Below are 17,583 nucleotides of genomic sequence, written 5' to 3'. Positions count from 1 at the left end.
ATGAAAGTTTATGGGGCTCTCAGAATACTCTAAAAAAAAATAAAAATCATTAGCACATGCTGGCAAAACTTATTGGCAATTATACAGTAGTCAAATACACACTTCCCATAGTGTATGTAAGACTGTTCTTAAAATGCAGAGTGAGTATTGGCATAGAATCATAGAATCCTAGAATTGTTAGGGTTGGAAGGGATCATCCAGTTCCAACGCCCCCCGCCGTGGGCAGGGACACCTCACACTAGATCAGGTTGCTCAGAGCCACATCCAGCCTGGCCTTAAAAACAGCCAGGGACGAGGCTTCCACCACCTCCCTGGGCAACCTGTGCCAGTCTCACACCACCTTCATGGTGAAGAACTTCTTCCTAACATCCAATCTGAATCTACCCATTTCTAGTTAGAATGGAATGGAATGGAATGGAATGGAATGGAATGGAATGGAATGGAATGGAATGGAATGGAATAGAATAGAATAGAATAGAATAGAATAGAATAGAATAGAATAGAATAGAATAGACCAGACCAGACTGGAAGAGACCTTTGAGATCATTGCATCCAACCCATCAACCAATCCAACCCACCTAAACAGCTAACCCACGGCACCAAGAACCCCATCAAGTCTCCTCCTGAACACCTGCAATGATGGTGACTCCACCACCTCCCCGGGAAGCCCATTCCAATGGGCAATCACTCTCTGCATAGAACTTAGTCCTATCAATACCTGACACCCTAAAAAAATAGAATAGAATAGAATAAACCAGGTTGGAAGAGACCTTCAAGATCATCGTGTCCAACCTATCACCCAACACCACCTAATCAACTAAACTATGCAACCAAGCCCGTCATCAAGTCTCCTCCTGAACACCTCCAGTGATGGCGACTCCACCACCTCCTCAGGCAGCCCATTCCAATGGGCAATCACTCTCTCTGTGTAAAACTTTCTCCTAACCTCCAGCCTAAACTTCCCCTGGCACAGCCTGAGACTGTGTCCTCTTGTTCTGATGATGGTTGCCTGGGAGAAGAGACCAACCTCTGCCTGTCTACAACCCCCCTTCAGGTAGTTGTAGAGAGCAATAAGGTCACCCCTGAGTCTCCTCTCTTCCAGGCTAAGCAACCCCAGCTCCCTCAGTCTCTCCTCATAGGGCTTGTGTTCCAAACCCCTCACCAACTTTGTTGCCCTTCTCCAGACATGCTCCAGCAAGTCAACCTCCTTCCTAAACTGAAGGGCCCAGAACTGGACACAGTACTTGAGGCGTGTCCTAAAAGTCCCTCCACAGCTTTCTTGTAAGCCCCCTTCAGATACTGGGAGGCCACAGTTAGGTCTCTTTGGAGCCTTCTCCCCTTCAGACTGAGCAGCCCCAACTCCCTCAGTCTGGCCTCGTAGAAGAGGAGCTCCAGCCCTCGTGGCCCTTCTCTGGACAGCACGTCCACATCCTTCCTCTAACAGGGGCTCCAGAAGTGCATACATTACTCCTGGTGGGGTCTCACCAAAGTGGAGGAGAGAGGGACAATCACCTCCCTCAACCTGCTGGCTATGCAGGGAATGCAGAGTATGAATAAAATTCATACTCTCTAGTTTTTTTTTGGGGGGTTGAACTGTTGCTCAAGTAGCTTTTGTGATAGTTTGAATGCAGAGAGAGTTTGAACCTCTTTATTTATTTATAGGCCTATTTAATCTGCACTTCACATTATTATTGATATAAATCATGCTTCTAACTTTTTTATTATAGCATATATTATATTATAAATTCTTGTTTGGCTCTCCAAAAAAAAAAATCTTTAGCACTTACATAGTGCTCTAGGTTTTAAAGTGTTACACAAATATTAACTAATTAATGTTTGTTCAACCCAGACTGCCCTTCCAAAGAGGCTGCAGTGAGCGAAGTGAGCGTTTTCCCTGTCACTGTTAACAAGATTAAAAGTGTTGATGTTGTACAAACACACAAATAAGGCAGAGTTTGAAATAACCCACCTGCTATTGGTTTTGGCCAAATTGTGGGTAATCTCAAACCTGGAGATTATTTCTCAGGACTATCAAAGGAGAAAAGGAGAAAGCACTTCTTTGCCTGCTTTGGAAACCAGCAGCAAGTGAGGATGGTGTGGAAAAGCCTTCACTTTCCAACCTCCAGCATGTACAACTTCTCAGCTGCATGGGAAGTGAGCTTGCCCGTGTACCCTCTGTGTCAATGCATCATGCCAACAGGCTCAGGACACTCAGGGTGTGTGCTGTGTGCCTGTGAGTGCTGCTACACTCATATCATATTGGTGAGACCACACCTGGAATACTGTGTCCAGTTTTGGGCTCCCCAGTTCAAGAGAGACAGAAACCTACTGGAGAGAATCCAACAGAGAGCCATGAGGATTGATTAGGTGACTTGAACATCTCCCCTATGAAGAGAGACTGAGAGACCTGGGACTGTTTAGTCTTGACAAGACTGAGAGGGGATCTGATCAATGTTTATCAATATCTGAGGGGTGGGTGTCAAGTGGAGGGGGCCAAACATTTTTTGGTGGTGTGCAGTAATAAGACAAGGAATAACAGGTTCAAGCTTGAACATAGAAGATTTCACATCAGCGTGAGAAGAAACTTCTTTACAGTGAAGGTGACAAAGCACTGGAACAGGCTGCTCAGAGAGGTTGTGAAATCTCCTTCTCTGGAGACTTTCAAAAACCACCTGGATGCACTCCTGTGCAGACTACCCTGGGTGATCCTTCTTTGGCAGGGGGGTTGGACTCAATGATGTGTGGAGGTCCCTTCCCACCTCTAATATACTGTGATACTGTGATCTTTCCTTCCTAAAGCTGGGATCAGGCCTTCTTGTGGTGAGTTGAAATTAACCTCCAACTAATTTGGAGTACTACCCCCCAAAATAAAATTGCTAGACTAGCTCAGTTTAGGATGGAAGCAAATGAAGCTGTGTTTACAAGCAATCTAAAATCTGGAAATATGAAATGCAATAGGTATGGAAAAATATACAAGAGATGTATCACAGTATGTTAGAGGTTGGAAGGGACTTCAAGAGATCATTGAGCCCAACCTCCCTTCCAGATCAGGATCACTTAGGGTAGTCCACACAGGAATGCATCCAGGTGGGTTTTGAAGTGTCCAGAGAAAGAGACTCCACAACCTCCCTGGGCAGCCTGTTCCAGTGCTCTGCCATGCTCACTGTAAAGAAGTTTCTTCTCGTGTTGAGGTGAAATCTTCTATATTCAAGCTTGATGTAATATATATATATACAATTTATAAACAACACAGAAACTTTGAGATTCCCCTGGATGGCTCCAGGGGACCTGTTCACCTCCTCTGCCACTCCCTCCTTCCTTCCCATTACTTCACACAGTAGTCAAAACAGAGAGACCCCAGCAAGGCCATGGAAGAGAGAGAGAGAGAGAGGACTTGCAAGCAGAAGTGACAGGAGAAGAAAAGAAAGAACTGTTTATGCCTCTGCTCTATATCCCCATTAGCAACCCAATGAATGCTATAGACCTTACCATTATTTTACAGAATCATAGATTGGTCCAGGCCAACAGGGACCTCCAAGGGCATCTAATCTGACCTCCCCACAGCCAGCAGGGACATCCCCAACTAGACCAATGGTAATTTGTTTTTACTTTCAGTCTTTGCAGGCAGGATGTAGGCTAAAGTTCCCCCTTCAAACTGCAACACTTCTCTTCCACTGGGTCATCAGGATTTGGACCATAGCTTTACATCAAGGATGTTTTCTAACATACATTTGGTTTTAATACATTAAAAAGTTGATTGAGTAATCTTTACAGCGTATGAGGTTTCCTGTAAATCAGGACCAAAAGATTACCTTACTCAATTATATCTGATGTGGTTGCCTAACAGTCCTCTCTACAATGTGCTTCCCACAAATGTCCTCAAATTTACTTGGTTTCTGGACACACAATATTGATGTTGCAATCATTTCAAAGCACAACTCTTGCATGTGTTCTGGAAATAACATGACCATAAACATAACTGGAAGTTTCTAACTGCCAGGGATTTCATACTGACTTCAACAACAGCCAGTAAACATATAGTTCAGACTTTAATCCTATTTTCTCAGTAAGACTTGTTCCAGTAAGATACTTCAGATAACATTTTCTTGTGGGGATTACTGCACAGCTTGGGGGTGGTTTATCATTCAATCTTCATCTTCTATTAATGCACTGTATATGTTATATATGACCCCAATCCCTTGCCAGTGTTGTGTTCCTAAACCCATGGTATCAATTAGCTGCTTCCACATCCAGTTTTGACTGCTTTAGTACCACTTGGAATTTAGAATCATAGAATTGTTAGGTTTGGAAGGGACCTCAAGGATCAGCTAGATCCAACCCCCCTGCCATGGGCAGGGACACCTCACACTACATCAGGTTGCTCAGAGCCACATCCAGCCTGGCCGTAAAAACCTCCAGGCATGGGGCTTCCACCACCTCCTTGGGCAACCCGTTCCAGTGTCTCACCACCCTCATGCTGAAGAATTTCTTCCTAACATCCAATCTGAATCTACCCATTTCTAGTTTTGTTCCATTCCCCCTAGTCCTATCACTACCTGACACCCTAAAAAGTCCCTCAATAGCTTTCTTGTAAGCCTCCTTCAGATACTGAAAGACCACAATAAGGTCTCTTTGGAGCCTTCTCTTCCCCAGACTCAACAGTCCCAACTCACTCAGTCTGTCTCCATAGGAGTGAGCTCCAGCCCTCTAATCATCCTCGTGGCCCTTCTCTGGACACACTCCAGCATGTCCAGATCACTAATCACATTACATATCAGTACCTTCCACAGCTTTCTATTCTAACTCCTTCCCAGCCTTCGCAAGCGGCAGAAACACCATGGATACTCTCCTGCACATGAGAAGTCCCCTGAGGCTGGGGGAACATGCCACAGCTGCAGGGCTCCACGCTGACACGACTACTAACAGGATTAGGGCTTTAAGTAGAAAAAACATATGTCGCTTGCAATAGAGCTGGAGAGCTACCAACAACTGTAATTAGGGATGCCTATGCATTTCCATGCTAAGCCCCTGTTTTCATTTGCTCATAACTTTCCAAAACTTTCACCTATAAGGTTGAACTTTTGCAGGCCTGCTGGATTTTTTTTTGTGCCAAATTGTGGTTTTCTTGTTTTTCTTTATTTTTCTTTTTCAGTTGTTGAAAGCTTTGAGGAAAAAGCAATGTGTCCGTTTTCACATACTTATTTGTTTGAATGAGAGAAAAGAGAGATGTTCAAAACAACACCCTCCCCCCCCAAAAAATTTCTCATATAAACATGTGGATTACAACTCATATATGTTGGATTTTTCTATTTAACTTAATTCTCATATATATATTTTAACTTTGAAATTATGGTTCAACAGCTGGCAAGCATGGGATAATTTTAGACTGGACTTGATGTTTCATAGTTTCATAGTTTCATTCAGGGTTGGAAGGGACCACAAGGATCATCTAGTTCCAACCCCCCTGCCATGGGCAGGGACACTCCACACTAGATCAGGCTGGACAGAGCCTCATCCAGCCTGCTCTTAAACACCCCCAGGGACGGGGCCTCGACCACCTCCCTGGACAACCCATTCCAGGGTTTCACCACTCTCATGGTGAAGAACCTCCTCCTCACATCTAGCCTGAATCTCCCCACCTCCAGCTTCATTCCATTCCCCCTAGTCCTATCCCTACCTGAGATCCTGAGAAGTCCTTCCCCAGCCTTCCTGTAGGCCCCCTTCAGATACTGGAAGGCCACAATTAGGTCACCTGGGAGCCTTCTCTTCTGCAGACTGAACAGCCCCAACTCCTTCAGTCTGCCCTGATAGGAGAGGTGCTCCAGCCCTCTGATCATCCTCAAGGCCCTTCTCTGGACACGTTCCAGCCCCTCCACATCCCTCTTGTAATAGGGGCTCCAGAACTGGACATGTTCTCTGAGGTCTTTTCCGACCTGGTTGATCCTATGATTTTTTTTTAATAAGGCAATAGAAATAATGCAACACACTTTTTCCCTACAGCTTAAGATGTGCACTTACAGACTTTTGCAGACAATTTAATTAGCTGCTTAAAAAATTATTTTAGAGCCCCACTCTGAACATGTAGCTGGAATGGAATGGAATGGAATGGAATGGAATGGAATGGAATGGAATGGAATGGAATGGAACGGAATGGAACGGAACGGAACGGAACAGAACAGAATAGAATAGAATAGAATAGAATAGAATAGAATAGAATAGAATAGAATAGAATAGAACAGAACAGGTTGGAAGAGACCTTCAAGATCATCGTGTCCAAACTACCACCCAACCCATCTAATCAACTAAACTATGCAACCAAGCACCCTATCAAGTCTCCTCCTGAACACTTCCAATGATGGTGACTCCACCACCTCACTGGGCAGCCCATTCCAATGGGAAATCACTCTCTCTGTGTAGAACTTCTTCCCAACCTCCAGCCTAAACCTCCTCTGGTGCAGCTTGAGACTGTGTCCTCTTGTTCTGGTGCTAGTAGTCATGAGGTCTGTGGTGACAGGTTGGACTTGATGATCCTTGAGGTCTTTTCCAACCTTGGTGATTCTATGATTCTGTGACTCACTTCATTCCTGTCTTTTTCTGCCTTGTGATGGTGGCTGGAATCTGAATTTAGACTGTTGCAGCTCGCAATCTCACAATTACTCACTCTATGAGATGTCCATACACTTTGGACACTAAGCAATAATAAAGTCAGAACTAACCAACGAGTGAATTCTCTTGGGAGAAAGAATATGTCTTCTGTGTCAACAGTATTTAATTTTAAAAGAGTAAATCTCTTCTGTTTATTATTCGTGGGGGGAGTGAAGTTGGAGAACAGGTGGAGGTTAGCTAGGATTTTTCATTTTGTCTTATTTTTTGTTGTTTTTTCTTTGTGGATGGCTTAGTGCTTTTTTCCTTTATTTCCTTTCTCACCAAGTTTTTTCCTTCACAGAAAGGAAACTCAGCTTTGCTAGAAAGACATTTAAATGCAAACTTTATTTTAAATCATGGAATCAGTCAGCGTTGGAAGGGACCACAAGGATCATCTAGTTCCAACCCCCCTGCCATGGGCAGGGACAACTCACACTAGATCAGGCTGGCCAGAGCTTCATCCAGCCTGGGTTTAAACACCTCCAGGGACAGGGCCTCAACCACCTCCCTGGACAACCCATTCCAGGGCTTCACCACTTTCACAGCGAAGAACTTCTTCCTCACTTCCAGTCTGAATCTCCCCACCTCCATATATTTGCCTGTTAAAGCTTTCCCTTTTCAAATCAGAATTTCTGTTTCTTAACATCCATGGTGAGAAAGGTAACTTTTTCTAAGAGTCCTGTCTAGAAAAGTCTTCACAGAGAATCTTGTGTTATTCTGTTCCCTTTGAAATGTTTAGGCTGGATGTTAGGAAGAGGCTCTTCACAGAAAGAGTGATTGTCCATTGGAATGGGCTGCCCAGGGAGGTGGTGGAGTCACCATCACTGGAGGTGCTGAGGAAGAGACTGGATAGGGTGCTTGGTGCCATGGTTTAGTTGATTAGATGGTGTTGGATGATAGGTTGGACTTGATGATCTCAAAGGTCTTTTCCAACCTGATCTGATCTATTCTATCCTATCCTATCCTACCCTATCCTATCCTATCCTATCCTATCCTATCCTATCCTATCCTATCCTATCCTACCCTATCCTATCCTATCCTATCCTATCCTGTCCTATCCTATTACTCTATTCTACTCTATTCTATTCTATTCTATTCTATTCTATTCTATTCTATTCTATTCTATTCTATTCTATTCTATTCTATTCTATCCTTGTCTAAACCCTACCAGTGTAACCTCAGCCTGTCAAAATAAACCAAACCAAACCAAACCAAACCAAACCAAACTAAACTAAACTAAACTAAACTAAACTAAACTAAGAGATCTGAGAAATCCATATATTTACCAGATTAAAAACGGGAGAACAAAAGCCATCAAACCATTTTTGCTGCAAATAATTCCCTCAGCTGCAGAATTCACCAGCTAAATAGCCTTATTGTTTCCCCCGTGAACTGGGGAAACGCTCCTATAGCGTGTTAAAAGCTGCAGCCAAAACTTTTTCAACTTGTTCTTGAATTTCATGAAAAGCACCTTCAAGAGGTGGGAGCTGTTTGGTTTTGATGTTTCTCTCTGGAGACAACTCCCACTATCAGTTTGGAAAAACAATTATCCTTCCTGTACCTCTCACGATCTTTCCCCCAAAAAAATGAAGTGAGATTTTGTTTTGTGGACAGCTTGAATTTCAGACGATTGCCTGTGCTTTAACAGTTCCCTCAGATTTTAATACCCAAATACCTGAAGCCAGCACTCTGCTCTAGCACAAAAAAAAACCCAGCCCAGCTCAATGGATCCACTGGAAGCTATGAAGTGCAGCACAGTGATTCCAACTAAACATTACCAGCTCCTGACCCTGGAAAGGGAAAAGTCAAAGTTCTTTTGGAAATGACACATTGTGACCTGCGGTCTGCTGTAGCACATTAAGTCTGATAAATGATCAGAAATGATGACTTAAACAAGCATCTAAGAGAGAGTATTTTGCTTAATGTACCCAGCAGTTAACCTTATGTAGTCACAGAGCATAGTGGGCTCATTTGGAAGCCGTGTAGGCTTAGCTCAGAATAAACAAAGCCTTGCCCGTTACCATTAAACGTTTTCTACCTCTTCCTTCTGTGTTACTGTGGTTCAGTGCTTCTGTCATGCAAAGGAGGTAAATGGAGTTTCCCACACTCTCAGCCACAAAGGGTGCACTATGTTGCCTTCCTGATAGGCATTTTGTACTTTCCTGAACACATGCCTGCTTCCAGAGCAAATCTTGATTTTTCATAGCGCTACGGAGGTCTCGCACAGCACGGAAAAGGAGCAAACTCAAAAGCAAAAAAAAAAGAGGAGAAAAAAAAGAAAAGAGAGAGAGAGAGAGAAGTGGAAGTGATGTCAAAACTATACAGCTTTTCCAGGTGGCAAAACCCCCCATTTTCTATATATATATCTCCATATACACACACATATATATACACACACATATATATATATATATACACAAAAATAAGTTATATTTTTTCCCCACATGCACGGAGTGTTCTCGAAGTGAAATGCCAAATCTAATCCTTCTGCCTAATAAGTTCTCAAATTTTTAATTTAGGCACTTAGGCCAGAGCCCTATAGGGTACTGGAATCATGTGAACTATTTCTCTGCATTAAGTTGCTCAACCGTAATGACTTCATCATTTTCATTTAAGCACCTGTTCTGGAAAATAGGTCCTGATCCTGCAAACACTCACATCTAGGGAGTATTCCCATTTGAACTCTAAAAATTCAATCCCAGCTCCTTAGAGTGATTTACAGCACACTATTAGAATCATCTATAAGCACCTGAAATGTGTCAGTGGATGAATACGAGCAATAATTGTAAATATAGTTTATGAGTCAAGCAGCACACTGATATTGGTGGCCAATACTCAGGAAAAAATATGGAAACTCCCAACTCCTGTTTAAATTCCCCGTGGGCTTCAGCTGGAATTCAGACTTTAAATGAGGAGTTAGGAGCCCAGATGCTTTACTGATCATGGGCCTTTGGCTGGAAAATGCTGAATCTTCCCAGTAGACCCAGTGGAAATGATAGCAGAGAAGGATTTTATTGCCTGCATGGCTCCTCCTGGACTTTATCTGTTGGAGGAAAACCTCCCCTGAAGTGCAGTTGCCTTTCTTGTTTCTCTCCCAGTCTTTCTCAAAACAAAAAAGGAAGTCAGCTTTTTCACAGGGAAGTTTATTAGCAACAAACTTAAAGGGTGCCCATGCTCTGGGGACGTGGTTAGGCTCCGCAGTCTGTCCATCATGGCAGACAATTCAGCTCTCCAGCCTCAAAAAGCAACAGCCAACTGCCTTAGCCACCAAATAATCGATGATCCTCGAGGTCCTTTCCAACCTAAGTGATACTGTGATACTGTGATAACTTTATTTTCTCAGGGAGAGGAGGCCTGCTGTCTTTGCCTCTCTGCCCCTGCCACTTCTCTGCAGGCATCGCTGACCCCTGCGCAGAGCGGAGGGATGAGGCAGGATTCCCAGAGCTCCACAGAAGAGGGCATGGAGAGCGATCTGAACTTCCCACCCCCTGAGGTACAACTATGCTCACAAAGACAAAGTCCAGTTCCCTTCATCTGCTGCTGCCCAATCTACCCTAGGTTTGGTCAGCCTGGTGAGGAACCCCTTCATACATGGTGCTTCCTTCCTCACATGTTAAATAGCTCCAAGATTTGCTCCACTATCAGACGGTCACAATAGAATTATACCAGGGGATGAGCTTGGCCCTACACACTTAAATACTGGATTATGTTTCTACACCTACAGTAGCATGAGTAGAGGGTCTGTGTCTATTTAAATACTAGAAGTTTTTTTCCTCTACTTGCCTATCTTATTTTCAGCCTCCTACTTGCAAATCCACTGGGATCCTTTGCATTATGTATTGCTGAGCTGTTTCTGTGTGCCTTGAGCTTGGCAGCAACTGGGATTTCTTTTCTTTTTGGTTTTTTTGAAGTTAGCATCTTAAAGAAAGGAAAATAAACATGAAGACAGAGTTTCCTGCAGGATAGTGGGAAGGGGAGAGATCAGATCAGCTGTAAGATGTTGGTGTTATTTTCCCAGGACAAGCTCTACTTGATTTTTAAATTGTTTAAATTATTTATTTACTCTCCAATTCTAAAAATGTCTACAGAGCCATGGACAAAAATGGAAGATTTTGTGTTTTTTAGAAATAATGGAGTTCAAATTGCCAAACACTACCTCCAGGGTGCATTTCCCTGTGTTCAGTGTTATGTTTGCAGCACAGATGCCTTCATAGGAAAAGAACTGCTTGAAAGTTTAAGACCTAATTTGTGCTCTTTCCTTGCTCAACCTACCTGGGACTAGCTGTTGTTGTTCTGGTATTAGTATAATCCTTTCCTTACTCAGCTCTGAGTAGTCTACAAACACTGCAGACTTCTGAAGGTGGGGAGAAGCCACTGCTGAGAGAGAGAAAGAGGAGACTCGAGGAGAGGAGACTCGAGGAGAGGAGACTCGAGGAGAGGAGAGGAGACTCGAGGAGAGGAGACTCGAGGAGAGGAGACTCGAGGAGAGGAGAGGAGAGGAGAGGAGACTCGAGGAGACTCGAGGAGACTCGAGGAGAGGAGACTCGAGGAGACTCGAGGAGAGGAGACTCGAGGAGACTCGAGGAGACTCGAGGAGAGGAGACTCGAGGAGAGGAGACTCGAGGAGAGGAGACTCGAGGAGACTCGAGGAGAGGAGACTCGAGGAGACTCGAGGAGACTCGAGGAGAGGAGACTCGAGGAGACTCAAGGAGACTCGAGGAGAGGAGACTCGAGGAGACTCAAGGAGACTCGAGGAGACTCAAGGAGACTCGAGGAGAGGAGAGGAGAGGAGACTCGAGGAGAGGAGAGGAGACTCGAGGAGAGGAGAGGAGACTCGAGGAGAGGAGACTCGAGGAGAGGAGACTCGAGGAGAGGAGACTCGAGGAGAGGAGACTCGAGGAGAGGAGAGGAGAGGAGAGGAGAGGAGAGGAGAGGAGAGGAGAGGAGAGGAGAGGAGAGGAGAGGAGAGGAGAGGAGAGGAGAGGAGAGGAGAGGAGAGGAGAGGAGAGGAGAGGAGAGGAGAGGAGAGGAGAGGAGAGGAGAGGAGAGGAGAGGAGAGGAGAGGAGAGGAGAGGTATGCATGGTCAGAGAAGGTGTAAATAGCAGAGGATGTTAACAATGATTGCAAAGCAAAAAATGAGGGTTCTGAGCCTTATTTATCTGCAAACAGTAGATGTTACATACTGCATTGCTTATTAATTTGTTCTGCTAAAGGGAACATGCAGGCACACCACCAAAGTGCAACAGCAAAGTGAGGACTGTGCTTATCTTCAGGCACAGGTCTAGGGAGGTTCTCCTCCCCCTCTACTCTGCCCTAGTGAGAACACACCTGGAATACTGTGTCCAATTTTGGGCTCCCCACTTCAAGAGAGACAGAGACCTGCTGGAGAGAGTCCAATGGAGAGCCACAAAGATGATAAGGGGACTTGAGCATCTCACATATGAAGAGGGACTGAGAGCTCTGGGGCTGTTTAATCTGGAGAAGACTGAGAGGGGATCTCATCAATGTGTATAAATATCTGAGGGCTGGGTGTCAAGTGGAGGGCACCAATCTCTTTTTGGTTGTGCACAGTAATAAGACAAGGAACAATGGATACAAACTTGAATATAGAAGGTTTTATCTCAACATGAGAAGAAACTTCTTTACAGTGAGGTTGACAGAGCCCTGGAACAGGCTGCCCAGAGAAGGTTGTGGAGTCTCATTCTCTGGAGACTTTCCAAACCCACCTGGCTGCATTCTTGTGCAGACTACCCTAGGTGATCCTGCTTTGGCAGGGGGGTTGGACTCGATGATCTCTTGAGGTCCCTTCAAATCTCTAACATTCTATGATTCAGGGAAGAGGGCTGTTTCAGCACCCACCTCTAAAAGACACAGTCCAGGCTTTTACCTGCTGCTCAGTCCTCGGTCTCCCCTACAGAAGACCAGCCATGAAACTTGCAGGACTGAGAACTTTGCTGTAAAGCCTCTTCTAATAATACCAGTGAGCTACCTAGACCTAGATTTCCCATCTGTTGAGAAAGTTTAAGTACCCTATTCTCTGGATGGACCAGTCTTTGCACACTGTGGGCCTCAAGTATGCGGGCACTGTGTCCCTGAGGAATGGATGCCAGGCTGAGGTTTTGAGTACTTGGCTACGATCCTGCAGCAACCTCAGTGAAGCTGACGGATTTTCCCCAGATTTACTCCAGGATAATGAGCTAAGAGTTTGGAGCTCTGTGCCATATTGTGTGGATTTTGATTAATTTTAAATAAAGTTTCCACCTCAAATGAATTGCAAGTGTTATCTGTTTTTCTATATATAACTTCATGCTCTTTCTTATTTAAAATGTCCAATTTGCTAGATGAAAACATAAATACTGACTGCAGCTGTAGAATTTAATAAAACCTCAGGTTTGAGCTAGCAAGTGAAAAAAAAAAAAGAAGGTATATTATTGGAAACTTGTGGTCAAACTTGAGCCTTGAAGGAAATATTTTAGCACTATCACAATATTAAATTGCAATCATTATTTAATTTATCTTCTCCGAAATGACTTGAGGGAAGTGCACCCAAAGCCCTATTTACCTAAGCCAGGAAATAAGTCAGTGATCAGCTAGGTGGATGAAGTAATTGAAAGCTGACAAGGGACAATATAATGCCACTATTGTAACAGCACTTAGAAGTATTGTTTGACTTTGACCTGCTTAGGAATAAATGTTGCACAGCTTTCATTTCATCCAAAAGAAAGAAGGAAAGAATAACAATAATGTGTACAGCAATAAAATGTGTTCCTTTTACTGAATTCTTGATATTTTTCTGTACATTGAAAAAAGAAATATCAGCTTTGGCACATCTGGAGGAGGAGAGGAATGTTCCCCACAATTACCAAGATTTTTTTTTTGGGGGGGGAGGGGAGAATTAGAGATATATTAGAAATTAAGGTATTCACCAGCCAGTACTTCCAGCAAGAAGTCTGAACCCCTGGGCAACCTGTGCATTTCAATTGTCACTTTGAACTTTGGAACAAAGGGGAGACTGTAAAACCAGTTTATAAAAAGTATTATGAGATACCACAACTGGCATTTTTATGACCTTATTAAACTGCATCCAAGTGTCATAAATTATATGTAATGAAAGTGAATAGGATCTCTGACTCGATTTTAATATTAGGAACATGCTTATTAGTTCAAGGAGGGTGTGTTGGGTTTGGGGTTTGGGTTTCTGAATAAAAAGGGGTACTTTTGTTGTTTTCTTCCTTTAGCAGCTGATGTTTTGTGGCAGTCATAAATGCCAGATGGCATTAAGCGGGTTTGTTTGCACAATAATATTGTTAGTAAATTACTTAGAAGTAACGAGCAGGCTTTGTCACTAAGTAAAGCTAAAGGTGTTAATTTAGCCTCAAAGTGCTTCACATTCTTGCAACAAACACATCAAACTAACATAGCTGAGACGTGAAAACCAACTTAGAGTTCAAGGGGGGGAAAAGATTTCTTTGCCAAGAGTTATTGTTCAGAAAATGTTGTAACTATTTTGCCCCCCCTCCATTTCCCGCCCCCCCCCCCCCCCCCCGCCAATACTCTGTCTCTGCAGTAGGAGAAGAGTTACAGGTGGAGGTTCAAAGTAAACTTATTTTTAGATCTGTTAGTGCTTTGGATGGAGAGCTTATGCCCCAAAGCAGCATAAAAGTGTGTCAAATATATATCAGAAGCAGAGGGCTCACCACAGGGGGGTATTAGCTGCATTCTCTTGAGAACATCCGTTAGCTGTAGCGCATTGAATCAAAAGTCCATCTGAGCCAGCAGGCTGATTCCAACACCACCCAAAAGGGAAAGCCTAAGGGCAAAGACAGATGAGACCAGAATATGCACTTATGAGATTTTTACTCAGCCCCATCATCCTCCTCCAGTCATTTGCAGCACTGGGAGGCAGAATGCCCATTAGTTGCAGAGGCAGTTGTGGCTGACATTTGGTTCCTGTTATGAGAAAATGAGTGATGTTTGCTATTTGGACACCTATATCCCATGTAGCCAGCCTGCCTGGCTTTCCTGAGCGTGGGGCAGCTCTGTGTTATCCAGAAGTCAGACGAGGGTGCCCAGATTCAAGGATGCAGGGTGCCAAGGATTTCCCAACACATATCTGCAAGCTGTTGAATATATGCTCAACACCTCTTCCCAGAGGTCTGTCTCAACTACTAGCAAATCAAGGCAATGTGTATCTGCAATCCAGCAACTCACTGCCCTCAATGATCAGGAAAACACCCTCTGCCTAGGGTAGCACACCTTCACTGGGATGAGCAGCAAGGAAGGAATGCAGTGCTTCGGTCTCCAAAACCTCCTGAAAAGCAGCAGGCATCAGTTGTGAAGGTAGAAACAAAAACTGGGGCTTATGTTCAGGTTTGCTTGGTGAGGATTTTGCTTGTATAGGGAGGACAGCAGGGTCTCACAGCCTTCTCCTGACATGAATTAGTAAGGAAAAGAGCAAAAGAAAACAAGGAGGGGGAAAGCCACCGCAACATCAAAACTGTTTTGTGGCCATTCCTGAGAAAACATAAATCAAAATATTTGCAGTGTTAAGAAGGCAACTGGGCTGGGCTGTGCACTAAGTGGAATGGTCACAATCTTTCCCTCCAAATTATTCATCATGTAGCAGGGACAATTGTTCTGCGCTGCAAGATGAGATTTTTGTGAAGCCCCCAGGGTGCTGTTTTCTCTACCACTTCTTGCTGCAAGATCCTTCTCCATTTGCCTTATGAGCTTATCAAGGGCTGGAAGACCATGAGGTACCCCTGCAAAGACAGCCCCACTGACAGCCCTCCAGGGAAAGAGCTTTCTTCTAGCCCTTCATGACATCCACTGGCTAGATGCCATGTGGTAGTCCCTAACTGGCTGTAGATGGTAGATATTAATTTTACTGCCTTGTGGGAGGACAGGGAAATGGGAGGGGAGGGGACAGGACAAGAGAAGGGAGAAGGGAAGTGAGAAGGGAAGGGGAAGAGAGAAGAGAAGGGAATGGGAAGGGAAAAGGGGAGGGGAAGGGGAAGGGAGAAGAGAAGGGAATAGGAAGGGAGAGGGGAAGGGAAGGGGAAGGGGAAGGGGAAGGGGAAGGGGAAGGGGAAGGGGAAGGGGAAGGGGAAGGGGAAGGGGAAGGGGAAGGGGAAGGGGAAGGGAAGGGAAGGGAAGGGGAGAGGAGACTCGAGGAGAGGAGGCTCGAGGAGAGGAGACTCGAGGAGAGGAGAGGAGAGGAGAGGAGACTCGAGGAGAGGAGAGGAGACTCGAGGAGAGGAGAGGAGAGGAGACTCGAGGAGAGGAGAGGAGACTCGAGGAGAGGAGAGGAGACTCGAGGAGAGGAGAGGAGACTCGAGGAGAGGAGACTCGAGGAGAGGAGACTCGAGGAGAGGAGAGGAGACTCGAGGAGAGGAGACTCGAGGAGAGGAGACTCGAGGAGAGGAGACTCGAGGAGAGGAGACTCGAGGAGAGGAGACTCGAGGAGAGGAGACTCGAGGAGAGGAGACTCGAGGAGAGGAGAGGAGAGGAGAGGAGAGGAGAGGAGAGGAGAGGAGAGGAGAGGAGAGGAGAGGAGAGGAGAGGAGAGGAGAGGAGAGGAGAGGAGAGGAGAGGAGAGGAGAGGAGAGGAGAGGAGAGGAGAGGAGAGGAGAGGAGACTCGAGGAGAGGAGAGGAGACTCGAGGAGAGGAGAGGAGACTCGAGGAGAGGAGAGGAGAGGAGAGGAGAGGAGAGGAGAGGAGAGGAGAAGAGGAGAGGAGAGGAGAAGGGAAGGGGAATGGGAAGGGAGAAGAGAAGGGAATGGGAAGGGAAGGGGAAGGGAGAAGAGAAGGGAATGGGAAGGGAGAAGAGAAGGGAATGGGAAGGGAAGGGGAAGTAATGGAAAAGGAGAAGGGAAGGGGAAGGAGAAAGGGAAAGGGAAGGGAGAAGAGATCCTCAAAAATCTCCCAAACAAACAAAATCACTACATAAACCTTACAAAACAAACCAAACAAAACCCACCCAAAAACCCCAACAAACAAAACAAGCAAGAAAAACCCCAAAGCAAAACAAAACAAAAGATTAAGCTGAAGACAAACACAGAGACCTCAGAATGCCAGAAGCCACAGACTTTTAAAATCTGGGCAAGTTAAAAAAAATAACATTTACTTTTAACCCAAAAGAGAGAGAAAACCATAGACAATCTGTAGTGAGCAGAGTAATCTCAGTTAATTAATAATTACTCCTTTTATTATATTCACACAATTTGTCTTCACTAAATAGCCTGTCTGGCAAAAGGTTGTGCTTTCATCAGCACACCTCCTAGATATCTGAGAAAGGAAGGGACTGGGTTCTGGAGGAGCAGAGCGACAGGAGGAGCACCTGTTAAAATAGATAGCAATTTGCTACAGATACCCTTAACCTGCAGCTGTGCACAGGACCTCCCTGTACTGACAGCAGGAAATCTTGAGGGAAAACACCCTCAGAAGGACAGGCTACCTGCTACACAAATGGCAGAAAAGCAGTAGCCCATTTTGCCTCTTAAAACAGTCTGTGAAGTGTGGCAGCTTTAAACAAAAGGTCATTTGCTAAAGCAGGAATAGGAATAAGGCTGAGACCTCTGTGGGGCCTGCCTGCCTGGGCCATAGGGAGAAGTTAGAAGAAGGTAAGATCTGGACAATGGGGAGAAGCTAGGAAAGTGAAGAAGGTAAGATTAAAAAAAGATGAACTCCTAACAGTGGGATACATCTCATGGGAAATCAGCCCTCTAACTTTAGCCTGCTAGTGGGAAATACTGTGTTGAACTCTCAATATAGTGAGTAGAAAACCACAGAGGACAATTCTTCCCTTATTTTAGTTAGTTGTCCTAAGAGGGGGAAAAAATCATTCCCTGGCCAGCCTTATCTTTCTCTACTGGCTAAGTATTTTAAAGTGAGTGGATGGGTTTCTGGCTACCATGCTGAGTGTCTACTGAGGTAC

Source organism: Melanerpes formicivorus, unplaced genomic scaffold (assembly GCF_026170545.1).
Source record: "Melanerpes formicivorus ecotype bairdi unplaced genomic scaffold, bMelFor1.0.p_v2 SCAF_2, whole genome shotgun sequence".
NCBI lineage: Eukaryota > Metazoa > Chordata > Aves > Piciformes > Picidae > Melanerpes > Melanerpes formicivorus.
This window is presented reverse-complemented; position numbering follows the sequence as displayed.